The 15122-nt window shown below is 43.8% G+C and overlaps 1 protein-coding gene across 2 annotated transcripts in view; it reads left to right on the top strand.

The window, feature by feature from the left end:
- Positions 1-15122, top strand: part of grm7 (glutamate metabotropic receptor 7) — a 413809-nt gene that overhangs the window by 132869 nt on the left and 265818 nt on the right. The gene's annotated exons all lie outside the window — the stretch shown is intronic.

The raw sequence follows: 15122 nt of genomic DNA, 5'->3' as shown, positions 1-15122 counted from the left end.
AGTACAGACAGTAGAGGACTGGGCACCCCACTCAGCCTGATTCCTCTCTACCCAGTACAGACAGTAGAGGACTGGGCACCCCTCTATAGGTTCCTTTAAAAATTCCCACCTTCTAGGGAGTTGTTCTTAGCCATTGTGCTTATACATCTCATTGCTGCTCTTTGGAGTTTTATACTGGGTATCTGTATAGCACTTTGTGACAACTGGTGATGAAACAATGGCTTTATAAATACATTTGATTGATTGATTGAATGTTTTCCAATAATAAAACGTATTGCAAGGGTGTAAAGTGGATTAACGTGTGATGTGATCGAATGGTCAAGGAATTAAAATAACCTTCAGGTTGAATTAAACAAACTACGATAACCACCGAGGGTTGCAAGTTAGAAATGACTCAGTTTATTCAGAGGATATCTACTTTGAGTTTGGTAAGAGACAAACCTTATGTGTATGTGTATATACAGCACCAGTCAAACGTTTGGACCGACTCATTCAAGGGTTATTCTTTATTTTTACTATTTTAGATTTTTTTGTATAATAGTGAATACAGCGAAACTATGAAATGACATATATGGAATCAAGCCTTAACCAAAAAGGTGTTAAACAAATACAAATATATTTTATATTTGAGATTCTTCAAAGTAGCCACCCTTTGCCTTGATGACAGCATTAAACACTCTTGACATTTCCCTCAACCAGCTTCATGAGACTTTAAATTTCAATTAAAAGGTGTGCCCTGTTAAAACTAAATATGTCGAATTTCATTCCTTCTTAATGTGTTTTAGCCAATCAGTAGTGTTGTGACAAGATAGGGGTGGTATACAAAAGATAGCCCTATTTGGTAAAAGACCAAGTCCATATTATGTCAAGAACTCAAATAAGCAAAGAGAAACGACAGTTCATAATAACTTTAAGACATGAAGGTCATGTCGCAAAACCCATCATGCACTGTGATGAAACTGGCTCTCATGAGGACTGCCGTAGGAATGGAAAACCCAGAGTTACATCTGCTGCAGAGGAGAAGTTCATTAGAGTTACCAGCCTGAGAAATTTCAGCGTAAATAAATGCTTCACATAGTTCAAGTAACAGACACACCTCAACATCAACTGTTCAGAGGAGACTGCGTGAATCAGGCCTTCATGGTCAAATGGCTGCAAAGAAACCACTACTAAAGGACACCAATAAGAAAAATACACCAACCAAGAAACACAATCAATGGACATTAGACCGGTGGAAATCTATAATTTGGTCTGATGAGTCTAATTTGAGATTTTTGGTTGCAACCGGTATGTCTTTGTGATACGCAGAGTAGTCGAATGGATGATCTCTGCATGTGTAGTTCCCACCGTGAAGCATGGAGGAGGAGGTGTGATGGTGTCGGGGTGCTTTGCTTGTGACACTGTCAGTGATGTATTTTCAATTCAAAGCACACTTAACCAGCATGGCTACCACAGCATTATGCAGCGATATGCAACCCCATCTGGTTTGCGCTTAGTGGGACTGTTTTTCAACAGGACAATTACCCAACACACCTCCAGGCTGTGTAAAGGCTATTTGACCAAGAAGGTGAGTGATGGAGTGCTGCATCAAATGACCTGGCCTCTACAATCATCTGACCTCAACCTAATTGAGATGGTTTGGGATGAGTTGGACTGCAGAGTGAAGTTAAAGCAGCCAACAAGTGTGCAGTAAATGTGGGAACTCCTTCAAGACCGTTGGAAAAGCATTCCAAGTGAAGCTGGTTGAGAGAATGCCAAAAGTGTGCAAAGCTGTCATCAAGGCAAAGGGTGGCTACTTTGAAGAATCTAAAATATAAAGTATATTTTGATTTGTTTCGCACTTTTTTGTTTACTAGATGATTTCCAATGTGTTATTTCATAGTTTTGATGTCTTCACAATTATTCTACAATGTAGAAAACAGTCTAAATAAAGAACTCTCATTCTGGGGTGATTTTGGTGACGGTCTCCTGCTAAACTTGTGACAAACTCTCCTAACCTTGAAGAGGTTTGTCACACTACCTACAGCATCAACCAAATGACAAGTGTGCTTCTGAAATGGCACCCTGTGGGCTCTGCTCAAAAGGCAGTGCACTATATAGGGAATATGGTGCAATTTTGGATGCAACCAAGGTCTCAGCCCCCACCATCACACCAAAACTCCTTCCTGAACCACACTCATACCACATGTTTATATGCAGCTCAGAACCTGATGTTGTTACAGTAGTTGAATGAGTCGGTGTGTCCAAACTTTTGACTGGTACTGTATTTGTGTTTGTATGTATGCTAGAATCTAAGAAATGGATAAACATGTAGACCTCATTTAAATGTCAACCAAACAATTTCACTCTGGCTTTAGGAAGACACTGATCCTCTTTCTTCATAAGCAACGACTGCTAATCAACTGTCCAAGTCCTTGACAACCGTAATCAATTAGACAATCAACAAGATGTATTTGACCACATAGGAGCCTATAGTGGAGGTTTCTTTCTTTAATATAGCAGATGTAACAGACATGACCAAGCAGGCTATTGATTTCAAATCAAAGTTTATTTGTCACGTGCACCGAATACAACAGGTGTAGTAGACCTTACAGTGAAATGCTTACTTACAGGCTCTAACCAACAGTGCAAAAAAGGTATTAGGTGAACAATAGGTAAGTAATGACATAAAACAACAGTAAAAAGACAGTGAAAAACAGTAGTGAGGCTATATACAGTAGTGAGGCTATATACAGTAGTGAGGCTATATACAGTAGTGAGGCTATATACAGTAGAGAGGCTATATACAGTAGAGAGGCTATATACAGTAGAGAGACTTTAAACAGTAGAGAGGCTATAAAAGTAGCGAGGCTACATACAGGCACCGGTTAGTCAGGCTGATTGAGGTAGTATGTACATGTAGGTATGGTTAAAGTGACTATGCATATATGATGAACAGAGAGCAGCAATAGTGTAAAGCGGGGTTGGCGGGTGGTGGGTGGTGGGACACAGTGCAGATAACCCAGTTAGCCAATGTGCATTGTGTCCTGCCACCCGCTACTCGCCAACCCCTCTAGCAGCAGTCATGCGGTGATGTCACCCTCCCTGAGATCTAAAAATCAACTGTCTATCATGGTTTGACAGATGACCTTAGTCTTGCCCTCAGCTAGTATTGGCGACTTTGAATGACAGAGCGTTGTGTACAGAGGGTTCAGAGGTCAAGCCCCGGGTAGGGAAGACAGGGATGAAATTCGTTCTGTTAGATTTCTACGAGGAGAATTTTGAGCTTCAGCAATATACTTATGATTCTCAATTTTATTTTACATTGTTTTTATTTAACCTTTATTTAACCAGGCAAGTCAGTTAAGAACAAATTCTTATTTACAATGACTGCCTACTCCGGCCAAACCCGGACGACGCTGGGCCAATTGTGTGCCGCCCTACTGTATTGACGCCTCTTGCACTGAGATGCAGTGCCTTGGACCGCTGCGCCACTTGGGAGCCCAAATGTTTGGTCAATATGGTCCTCAATATATGGTTCTCAATATGGTCGACAATATATGGTCCTCAATATATGGTTGTCCTCAATATATGGTCCTCAATATGGTCCAAAATATGGTCCTCAATATGGTCCACAATAAATGGTCCTCAATATATGGTCGTCCTCAATATATGGTCCTCAATATATGGTTGTCCTCAATATATGGTCCTCAATATGGTCCTCAATATGGTCCTCAATATGGTCCACAATATATGGTCCTCAATATTTGGTCGTCCTCAATATGGTCCTCAATATGGTCCTCAATATATGGTCCTCAATATATGGTCCTCAATATGGTCCACAATATATGGTCCTCAATATATGGTTCTCAATATATGGTCCTCAATATATGGTCCTCAATATGGTCCACAATATATGGTCTTCAATATATGGTCCACAATATATGGTCCTCAATATATGGTCCACAATATGGTCCACAATATATGGTCCTCAATATATGGTCCTCAAAACAATTTTTGAGGACCTCTTCGGATTGAAGCGTCTGCTAAAGGTTATAGAGTACGTTAATATATTATTACTAGCTTATAAACTAAGGAGACATTGAGGTGGACAGCCTGCTAACATCCTCTGGTTAAACAACCAGTCATTGTAATGTAATGCAGTTGATTAATATCACACAGAGGTCTATGCTTAATATTGACAGAGGTCTATGCTTGCCAGAGGTCTATGCTTGCCAGAGGTCTATGCTTGACAGAGGTCTATGCTTGACAGAGGTCTATGCTTGACAAGGGTCTATGCTTGCCAGAGGTCTATGCTTGACAGAGGTCTATGCTTGCCAGAGGTCTATGCTTGCCACAGGTCTATGCTTAACGGAGGTCTATGCTTGACGAAGGTCTATGCTTGACGGAGGTCTATGCTTGACAGAGGTCTATGCTTGACAGAGGTCTATGCTTGATGGAGGTCTATGCTTGACGGAGGTCTATGATTGCCAGAGGTCTATTCTTGACAGAGGTCTATGCTTGACAGAGGTCTATGCTTGACAGAGGTCTATGCTTGCCAGAGGCCTATGCTTGACAGAGGTCTATGCTTGCCAGAGGTCTATGCTTGACAGAGGTCTATGCTTGCCAGAGGTCTATGCTTGACGGAGGTCTATGCTTGCCAGAGGTCTATGCTTGCCAGAGGCCTATGATTGCCAGAGGTCTATGCTTGCCAGAGGCTATGCTTGATGGAGGTCTATGCTTGACAGAGGTCTATGATTGCCAGAGGTCTATGCTTGACAGAGGTCTATGCTTGACAGAGGTCTATGCTTGACGGACGTCTATGCTTGCCATAGGTCTATGCTTGCCAGAGGCCTATGATTGACAGAGGTCTATGCTTGCCAGATGCCTATGCTTGACAGAGGCCTATGCTTGACGGAGGTCTATGCTTGACGGAGGTCTATGCTTGACGGGAGTCTATGCTTGACAGAGGTCTATGCTTGACGGAGGTCTATGCTTGACAGAGGTCTATGCTTGAGGAGGTCTATGCTTGACGAAGGTCTATGCTTGACAGAGGTCTATGCTTGACAGAGGTCTATGCTTGACAGAGGTCTATGCTTGACAGAGGTCTATGATTGACAGAGGTCTATGCTTGACGGAGGTCTATGATTGACAGAGGTCTATGCTTGACGGAGGTCTATGATTGACGGAGGTCTATGAATCCCGGAGGTCTATGCTTGCCATAGGTCTATGCTTGCCAGAGGTCTATGCTTGCCAGAGGTCTATGCTTGACAGAGGTCTATGCTTGCCATAGGTCTATGCTTGCCAGAGGTCTATGCTTGCCAGAGGTCTATGCTTGACAGAGGTCTATGCTTGCCAGAGGTCTATGCTTGCCATAGGTCTATGCTTGCCAGAGGTCTATGCTTGACGGAGGTCTATGCTTGCCAGAGGTCTATGCTTGCCAGAGGTCTATGCTTGCCAGAGGTCTATGCTTAACGGAGGTCTATGCTTGACGAAGGTCTATGCTTGACGGAGGTCTATGCTTGACAGAGGTCTATGCTTGACAGAGGTCTATGCTTGATGGAGGTCTATGCTTGACGGAGGTCTATGATTGCCAGAGGTCTATTCTTGACAGAGGTCTATGCTTGACAGAGGTCTATGCTTGACAGAGGTCTATGCTTGCCAGAGGCCTATGCTTGACAGAGGTCTATGCTTGCCAGAGGTCTATGCTTGACAGAGGTCTATGCTTGCCAGAGGTCTATGCTTGACGGAGGTCTATGCTTGCCAGAGGTCTATGCTTGCCAGAGGCCTATGATTGCCAGAGGTCTATGCTTGCCAGAGGCTATGCTTGATGGAGGTCTATGCTTGACAGAGGTCTATGATTGCCAGAGGTCTATGCTTGACAGAGGTCTATGCTTGACAGAGGTCTATGCTTGACGGACGTCTATGCTTGCCATAGGTCTATGCTTGCCAGAGGCCTATGATTGACAGAGGTCTATGCTTGCCAGATGCCTATGCTTGACAGAGGCCTATGCTTGACGGAGGTCTATGCTTGACGGAGGTCTATGCTTGACGGGAGTCTATGCTTGACAGAGGTCTATGCTTGACGGAGGTCTATGCTTGACAGAGGTCTATGCTTGAGGAGGTCTATGCTTGACGAAGGTCTATGCTTGACAGAGGTCTATGCTTGACAGAGGTCTATGCTTGACAGAGGTCTATGCTTGACAGAGGTCTATGATTGACAGAGGTCTATGCTTGACGGAGGTCTATGATTGACAGAGGTCTATGCTTGACGGAGGTCTATGATTGACGGAGGTCTATGAATCCCGGAGGTCTATGCTTGCCATAGGTCTATGCTTGCCAGAGGTCTATGCTTGCCAGAGGTCTATGCTTGACAGAGGTCTATGCTTGCCATAGGTCTATGCTTGCCAGAGGTCTATGCTTGCCAGAGGTCTATGCTTGACAGAGGTCTATGCTTGCCAGAGGTCTATGCTTGCCATAGGTCTATGCTTGCCAGAGGTCTATGCTTGACGGAGGTCTATGCTTGCCAGAGGTCTATGCTTGCCAGAGGTCTATGCTTGCCAGAGGTCTATGCTTGCCAGAGGTCTATGCTTGACAGAGGTCTATGCTTGACAGAGGTCTATGCTTTAACGTAATCAGTTACTGCTTCACACATGACAACACAATCACAGTTAGCAGGTCCAGTAAACCCATTGTAAAAAGCCTGTCATCTGAGGTTTTGCCCCCTGCCCTAACATCTTTTGTTATCTCCCTTTATTAATCACAGGATGACTATAATACAGTGTTTGTGTACCAAATGGCACCCTATTCCATATATAGTGCACTACTTTCAACCAGGGCCCATAGGGAATAGGGTGCCATTTGGGATACAGAGAAGTGTTTTTCACAGCTTTTTAATGAGCTTTTTACTCGCCAAAAGGGCTTTCTCTTCCTGATTGCAGGGTTTTGTTCTTTATCGTTCTGGATTATCTCCGCTCCCATAATCCTCTACTCTATTTATCCTGGGGGTGTTTGTGTGTTCCTGCTCTCACCGCTTCACGTCGCCACAAATCATCTGGCCAATTAGGCTCAGCCATTTCCAACAGGCTGTGGAGGCAGAGAAATATCCACATTGATTTCTTGTGCAGCGCACTGGAGCACAGATTAGACAAGGATTTCCTATCCGCAAGTTTCTCAGGTAGCAGCCAGTATAACTACATTTTAAACATCCATAGAAACTAAATAGACAGGAAAACTCCAGCACACTAGTGATGTTGATGCTTCCAAACATTAAATTGATTATAAACCAATGAGTTTAACTTTTTCAGACCTCCATGGAATACGTCCTATTGGGAGGAGGTGTGTGTGGGGGGGGGGGGGGGGGGGTATTGTAAGGCTATGCAGAGGCGTGCCTGGCATGTCTTTATTTAACTTTGGATCTGCTTCAGATAAACTGTACAATGGAAGACGCTGTGTACTGTGCTCTCAAGAGAGGGATACAAGGCATAGGTGTGGGTGGCGGAAAAACCTGCTGCTTGGCGGATACTGGCTAGTAAGAGATAAGTATCTGGAGTGGTGGTCATCTATATCAGGGCTAGTAAGAGAGAAGTATCTGGAGTGGTGGTCATCTATATCAGGGCTAGTAAGAGAGAAGTATCTGGAGTGGTGGTCATCTATATCAGGGCTAGTAAGAGAGAAGTATCTGGAGTGGTGGTCATCTATATCAGGGCTAGTAAGAGAGACATATCTGGAGTGGTGGTCATCTATATCAGGGCTAGTAAGAGAGAAGTATCTGGAGTGGTGGTCATCTATATCAGGGCTAGTAAGAGAGAAGTATCTGGAGTGGTGGTAATCTATATCAGGGCTAGTAAGAGAGAAGTATCTGGAGTGGTGGTAATCTATATCAGGGCTAGTAAGAGAGAAGTATCTGGAGTGGTGGTCATCTATATCAGGGCTGGTAAGAGAGAAGTATCTGGAGTGGTGGTCATCTATATCAGGGCTGGTAAGAGAGAAGTATCTGGAGTGGTGGTCATCTATATCAGGGCTAGTAGAGAGAAGAATCTGGAGTGGTGGTCATCTATATCAGGGCTGGTAAGAGAGAAGTATCTGGAGTGGTGGACATCTATATAAGGGCTAGTAAGACAGAAGTATCTGGAGTGGTGGTCATCTATATCAGGGCTAGTAGAGAGAAGTATCTATATCAGGGCTAGTAAGAGAGAAGTATCTATATCAGAGCTAGTAAGAGAGAAGAATCTGGAGTGGTGGTCATCTATATCAGGGCTAGTAAGAGAGAAGTATCTGGAGTGGTGGTCATCTATATCAGGGCTAGTAAGAGAGACGTATCTGGAGTGGTGGTCATCTATATCAGGGCTGGTAAGAGAGAAGTATCTGGAGTGGTGGTCATCTATATCAGGGCTAGTAAGAGAGAAGTATCTGGAGTGGTGGTCATCTATATCAGGGCTAGTAAGAGAGAAGTATCTGGAGTGGTGGTCATCTATATCAGGGCTAGTAAGAGAGAAGTATCTGGAGTGGTGGTCATCTATATCAGGGCTAGTAAGAGAGACGTATCTGGAGTGGTGGTCATCTATATCAGGGCTAGTAAGAGAGAAGTATCTGGAGTGGTGGTCATCTATATCAGGGCTAGTAAGAGAGAAGTATCTGGAGTGGTGGTAATCTATATCAGGGCTAGTAAGAGAGAAGTATCTGGAGTGGTGGTCATCTATATCAGGGCTAGTAAGAAAGAAGTATCTGGAGTGGTGGTCATCTATATCAGGGCTAGTAAGAGAGAAGTATCTGGAGTGGTGGTCATCTATATCAGGGCTGGTAAGAGAGAAGTATCTGGAGTGGTGGTCAGCTATATCAGGGCTAGTAGAGAGAAGTATCTGGAGTGGTGGTCATCTATATCAGGGCTGGTAAGAGAGACGTATCTGGAGTCGTGGTCATCTATATCAGGGCTAGTAAGAGAGAAGTATCTGGAGTGGTGGTCATCTATATCAGGGCTAGTAAGAGAGAAGTATCTGGAGTGGTGGTCATCTATATCAGGGCTAATAAGAGAGAAGTATCTATATCAGGGCTAGTAAGAGAGAAGTATCTGGAGTGGTGGTCATCTATATCAGGGCTAGTAAGAGAGAAGTATCTATATCAGGGCTAGTAAGAGAGAAGTATCTGGAGTGGTGGTCATCTATATCAGGGCTGGTAAGAGAGAAGTATCTGGAGTGGTGGACATCTATATAAGGGCTAGTAAGACAGAAGTATCTGGAGTGGTGGTCATCTATATCAGGGCTAGTAGAGAGAAGTATCTATATCAGGGCTAGTAAGAGAGAAGTATCTATATCAGAGCTAGTAAGAGAGAGGAATCTGGAGTGGTGGTCATCTATATCAGGGCTAGTAAGAGAGAAGTATCTGGAGTGGTGGTCATCTATATCAGGGCTAGTAAGAGAGACGTATCTGGAGTGGTGGTCATCTATATCAGGGCTAGTAAGAGAGACGTATCTGGAGTGGTGGTCATCTATATCAGGGCTAGTAAGAAAGAAGTATCTGGAGTGGTGGTCATCTATATCAGGGCTAGTAAGAGAGAAGTATCTGGAGTGGTGGTCATCTATATCAGGGCTGGTAAGAGAGACGTATCTGGAGTCGTGGTCATCTATATCAGGGCTAGTAAGAGAGAAGTATCTGGAGTGGTGGTCATCTATATCAGGGCTAGTAAGAGAGAAGTATCTGGAGTGGTGGTCATCTATATCAGGGCTAATAAGAGAGAAGTATCTATATCAGGGCTAGTAAGAGAGAAGTATCTGGAGTGGTGGTCATCTATATCAGGGCTGGTAAGAGAGAAGTATCTGGAGTCGTGGTCATCTATATCAGGGCTAGTAAGAGAGAAGTATCTGGAGTGGTGGTCATCTATATCAGGGCTAGTAAGAGAGAAGTATCTGGAGTGGTGGTCATCTATATCAGGGCTGGTAAGAGAGAAGTATCTGGAGTGGTGGTCATCTATATCAGGGCTGGTAAGAGAGAAGTATCTGGAGTGGTGGTCATCTATATCAGGGCTAGTAGAGAGAAGAATCTGGAGTGGTGGTCATCTATATCAGGGCTGGTAAGAGAGAAGTATCTGGAGTGGTGGACATCTATATAAGGGCTAGTAAGACAGAAGTATCTGGAGTGGTGGTCATCTATATCAGGGCTAGTAGAGAGAAGTATCTATATCAGGGCTAGTAAGAGAGAAGTATCTATATCAGAGCTAGTAAGAGAGAAGAATCTGGAGTGGTGGTCATCTATATCAGGGCTAGTAAGAGAGAAGTATCTGGAGTGGTGGTCATCTATATCAGGGCTAGTAAGAGAGACGTATCTGGAGTGGTGGTCATCTATATCAGGGCTGGTAAGAGAGAAGTATCTGGAGTGGTGGTCATCTATATCAGGGCTAGTAAGAGAGAAGTATCTGGAGTGGTGGTCATCTATATCAGGGCTAGTAAGAGAGAAGTATCTGGAGTGGTGGTCATCTATATCAGGGCTAGTAAGAGAGAAGTATCTGGAGTGGTGGTCATCTATATCAGGGCTAGTAAGAGAGACGTATCTGGAGTGGTGGTCATCTATATCAGGGCTAGTAAGAGAGAAGTATCTGGAGTGGTGGTCATCTATATCAGGGCTAGTAAGAGAGAAGTATCTGGAGTGGTGGTAATCTATATCAGGGCTAGTAAGAGAGAAGTATCTGGAGTGGTGGTCATCTATATCAGGGCTAGTAAGAAAGAAGTATCTGGAGTGGTGGTCATCTATATCAGGGCTAGTAAGAGAGAAGTATCTGGAGTGGTGGTCATCTATATCAGGGCTGGTAAGAGAGAAGTATCTGGAGTGGTGGTCAGCTATATCAGGGCTAGTAGAGAGAAGTATCTGGAGTGGTGGTCATCTATATCAGGGCTGGTAAGAGAGACGTATCTGGAGTCGTGGTCATCTATATCAGGGCTAGTAAGAGAGAAGTATCTGGAGTGGTGGTCATCTATATCAGGGCTAGTAAGAGAGAAGTATCTGGAGTGGTGGTCATCTATATCAGGGCTAATAAGAGAGAAGTATCTATATCAGGGCTAGTAAGAGAGAAGTATCTGGAGTGGTGGTCATCTATATCAGGGCTAGTAAGAGAGAAGTATCTATATCAGGGCTAGTAAGAGAGAAGTATCTGGAGTGGTGGTCATCTATATCAGGGCTGGTAAGAGAGAAGTATCTGGAGTGGTGGACATCTATATAAGGGCTAGTAAGACAGAAGTATCTGGAGTGGTGGTCATCTATATCAGGGCTAGTAGAGAGAAGTATCTATATCAGGGCTAGTAAGAGAGAAGTATCTATATCAGAGCTAGTAAGAGAGAGGAATCTGGAGTGGTGGTCATCTATATCAGGGCTAGTAAGAGAGAAGTATCTGGAGTGGTGGTCATCTATATCAGGGCTAGTAAGAGAGACGTATCTGGAGTGGTGGTCATCTATATCAGGGCTAGTAAGAGAGACGTATCTGGAGTGGTGGTCATCTATATCAGGGCTAGTAAGAAAGAAGTATCTGGAGTGGTGGTCATCTATATCAGGGCTAGTAAGAGAGAAGTATCTGGAGTGGTGGTCATCTATATCAGGGCTGGTAAGAGAGACGTATCTGGAGTCGTGGTCATCTATATCAGGGCTAGTAAGAGAGAAGTATCTGGAGTGGTGGTCATCTATATCAGGGCTAGTAAGAGAGAAGTATCTGGAGTGGTGGTCATCTATATCAGGGCTAATAAGAGAGAAGTATCTATATCAGGGCTAGTAAGAGAGAAGTATCTGGAGTGGTGGTCATCTATATCAGGGCTGGTAAGAGAGAAGTATCTGGAGTCGTGGTCATCTATATCAGGGCTAGTAAGAGAGAAGTATCTGGAGTGGTGGTCATCTATATCAGGGCTAGTAAGAGAGAAGTATCTGGAGTGGTGGTCATCTATATCAGGGCTAATAAGAGAGAAGTATCTATATCAGGGCTAGTAAGAGAGAAGTATCTGGAGTGGTGGTCATCTATATCAGGGCTAGTAAGAGAGAAGTATCTATATCAGGGCTAGTAAGAGAGAAGTATCTGGAGTGGTGGTCATCTATATCAGGGCTGGTAAGAGAGAAGTATCTGGAGTGGTGGACATCTATATAAGGGCTAGTAAGACAGAAGTATCTGGAGTGGTGGTCATCTATATCAGGGCTAGTAGAGAGAAGTATCTATATCAGGGCTAGTAAGAGAGAAGTATCTATATCAGAGCTAGTAAGAGAGAAGAATCTGGAGTGGTGGTCATCTATATCAGGGCTAGTAAGAGAGAAGTATCTGGAGTGGTGGTCATCTATATCAGGGCTAGTAAGAGAGAAGTATCTGGAGTGGTGGTCATCTATATCAGGGCTAGTAAGAGAGAAGTATCTGGAGTGGTGGTCATCTATATCAGGGCTAGTAAGAGAGACGTATCTGGAGTGGTGGTCATCTATATCAGGGCTAGTAAGAGAGAAGTATCTGGAGTGGTGGTCATCTATATCAGGGCTAGTAAGAGAGAAGTATCTGGAGTGGTGGTAATCTATATCAGGGCTAGTAAGAGAGAAGTATCTGGAGTGGTGGTCATCTATATCAGGGCTAGTAAGAAAGAAGTATCTGGAGTGGTGGTCATCTATATCAGGGCTAGTAAGAGAGAAGTATCTGGAGTGGTGGTCATCTATATCAGGGCTGGTAAGAGAGAAGTATCTGGAGTGGTGGTCAGCTATATCAGGGCTAGTAGAGAGAAGTATCTGGAGTGGTGGTCATCTATATCAGGGCTGGTAAGAGAGACGTATCTGGAGTCGTGGTCATCTATATCAGGGCTAGTAAGAGAGAAGTATCTGGAGTGGTGGTCATCTATATCAGGGCTAGTAAGAGAGAAGTATCTGGAGTGGTGGTCATCTATATCAGGGCTAATAAGAGAGAAGTATCTATATCAGGGCTAGTAAGAGAGAAGTATCTGGAGTGGTGGTCATCTATATCAGGGCTAGTAAGAGAGAAGTATCTATATCAGGGCTAGTAAGAGAGAAGTATCTGGAGTGGTGGTCATCTATATCAGGGCTGGTAAGAGAGAAGTATCTGGAGTGGTGGACATCTATATAAGGGCTAGTAAGACAGAAGTATCTGGAGTGGTGGTCATCTATATCAGGGCTAGTAGAGAGAAGTATCTATATCAGGGCTAGTAAGAGAGAAGTATCTATATCAGAGCTAGTAAGAGAGAAGAATCTGGAGTGGTGGTCATCTATATCAGGGCTAGTAAGAGAGAAGTATCTGGAGTGGTGGTCATCTATATCAGGGCTAGTAAGAGAGACGTATCTGGAGTGGTGGTCATCTATATCAGGGCTAGTAAGAGAGACGTATCTGGAGTGGTGGTCATCTATATCAGGGCTAGTAAGAAAGAAGTATCTGGAGTGGTGGTCATCTATATCAGGGCTAGTAAGAGAGAAGTATCTGGAGTGGTGGTCATCTATATCAGGGCTGGTAAGAGAGAAGTATCTGGAGTGGTGGTCAGCTATATCAGGGCTAGTAGAGAGAAGTATCTGGAGTGGTGGTCATCTATATCAGGGCTGGTAAGAGAGACGTATCTGGAGTCGTGGTCATCTATATCAGGGCTAGTAAGAGAGAAGTATCTGGAGTGGTGGTCATCTATATCAGGGCTAGTAAGAGAGAAGTATCTGGAGTGGTGGTCATCTATATCAGGGCTAATAAGAGAGAAGTATCTATATCAGGGCTAGTAAGAGAGAAGTATCTGGAGTGGTGGTCATCTATATCAGGGCTGGTAAGAGAGAAGTATCTGGAGTCGTGGTCATCTATATCAGGGCTAGTAAGAGAGAAGTATCTGGAGTGGTGGTCATCTATATCAGGGCTAGTAAGAGAGAAGTATCTGGAGTGGTGGTCATCTATATCAGGGCTAATAAGAGAGAAGTATCTATATCAGGGCTAGTAAGAGAGAAGTATCTGGAGTGGTGGTCATCTATATCAGGGCTAGTAAGAGAGAAGTATCTATATCAGGGCTAGTAAGAGAGAAGTATCTGGAGTGGTGGTCATCTATATCAGGGCTGGTAAGAGAGAAGTATCTGGAGTGGTGGACATCTATATAAGGGCTAGTAAGACAGAAGTATCTGGAGTGGTGGTCATCTATATCAGGGCTAGTAGAGAGAAGTATCTATATCAGGGCTAGTAAGAGAGAAGTATCTATATCAGAGCTAGTAAGAGAGAAGAATCTGGAGTGGTGGTCATCTATATCAGGGCTAGTAAGAGAGAAGTATCTGGAGTGGTGGTCATCTATATCAGGGCTAGTAAGAGAGACGTATCTGGAGTGGTGGTCATCTATATCAGGGCTAGTAAGAGAGACGTATCTGGAGTGGTGGTCATCTATATCAGGGCTAGTAAGAGAGAAGTATCTGGAGTGGTGGTCATCTATATCAGGGCTGGTAAGAGAGACGTATCTGGAGTCGTGGTCATCTATATCAGGGCTAGTAAGAGAGAAGTATCTATATCAGGGCTAGTAAGAGAGAAGTATCTGGAGTGGTGGTCATCTATATCAGGGTTAGTAAGAGAGAAGTATCTGGAGTGGTGGTCAGCTATATCAGGGCTAATAAGAGAGAAGTATCTGGAGTGGTGGTCAGCGTAGCCTAGTGGTTAGAGCGTTGGACTAGTAACCAGAAGGTTGCGAGTTCAAACCCCCGAGCTGACAAGGTACAAAATCTGTCGTTCTGCTCCTGAACAGGCAGTTAACCCACTGTTCCCAGGCCGTCATTGAAAATAAAAATGTGTTCTTAACTGACTTGCCTAGTTAAATAAAGGTTTAAAAATTAAAAAAAAAAAAAAAAAGTATCTGGAGTGAGAAGTATCTGGAGTGGTGGTCATCTATATCAGGGCTAATAAGAGAGAAGTATCTATATCAGGGCTAGTAAGAGAGAAGTATCTGGAGTGGTGGTCATCTATATCAGGGCTAGTAAGAGAGATGTATCTGGAGTGGTGGTCATCTATATCAGGGCTAGTAAGAGAGAAGTATCTGGAGTGGTGGTCATCTATATCAGGGCTAGTAAGAGATAAGTATCTGGAGTGGTGGTCATCTATATCAGGGCTAGTAAGAGAGAAGTATCTGGAGTGGTGGTCATCTATATCAGGGCTAGTAAGAGAGACATATCTG

This window comes from Oncorhynchus kisutch, linkage group LG5 (genome assembly GCF_002021735.2).
Source record: "Oncorhynchus kisutch isolate 150728-3 linkage group LG5, Okis_V2, whole genome shotgun sequence".
In the NCBI taxonomy this organism is placed as follows: domain Eukaryota; kingdom Metazoa; phylum Chordata; class Actinopteri; order Salmoniformes; family Salmonidae; genus Oncorhynchus; species Oncorhynchus kisutch.
This window is presented reverse-complemented; position numbering and strand designations above follow the sequence as displayed.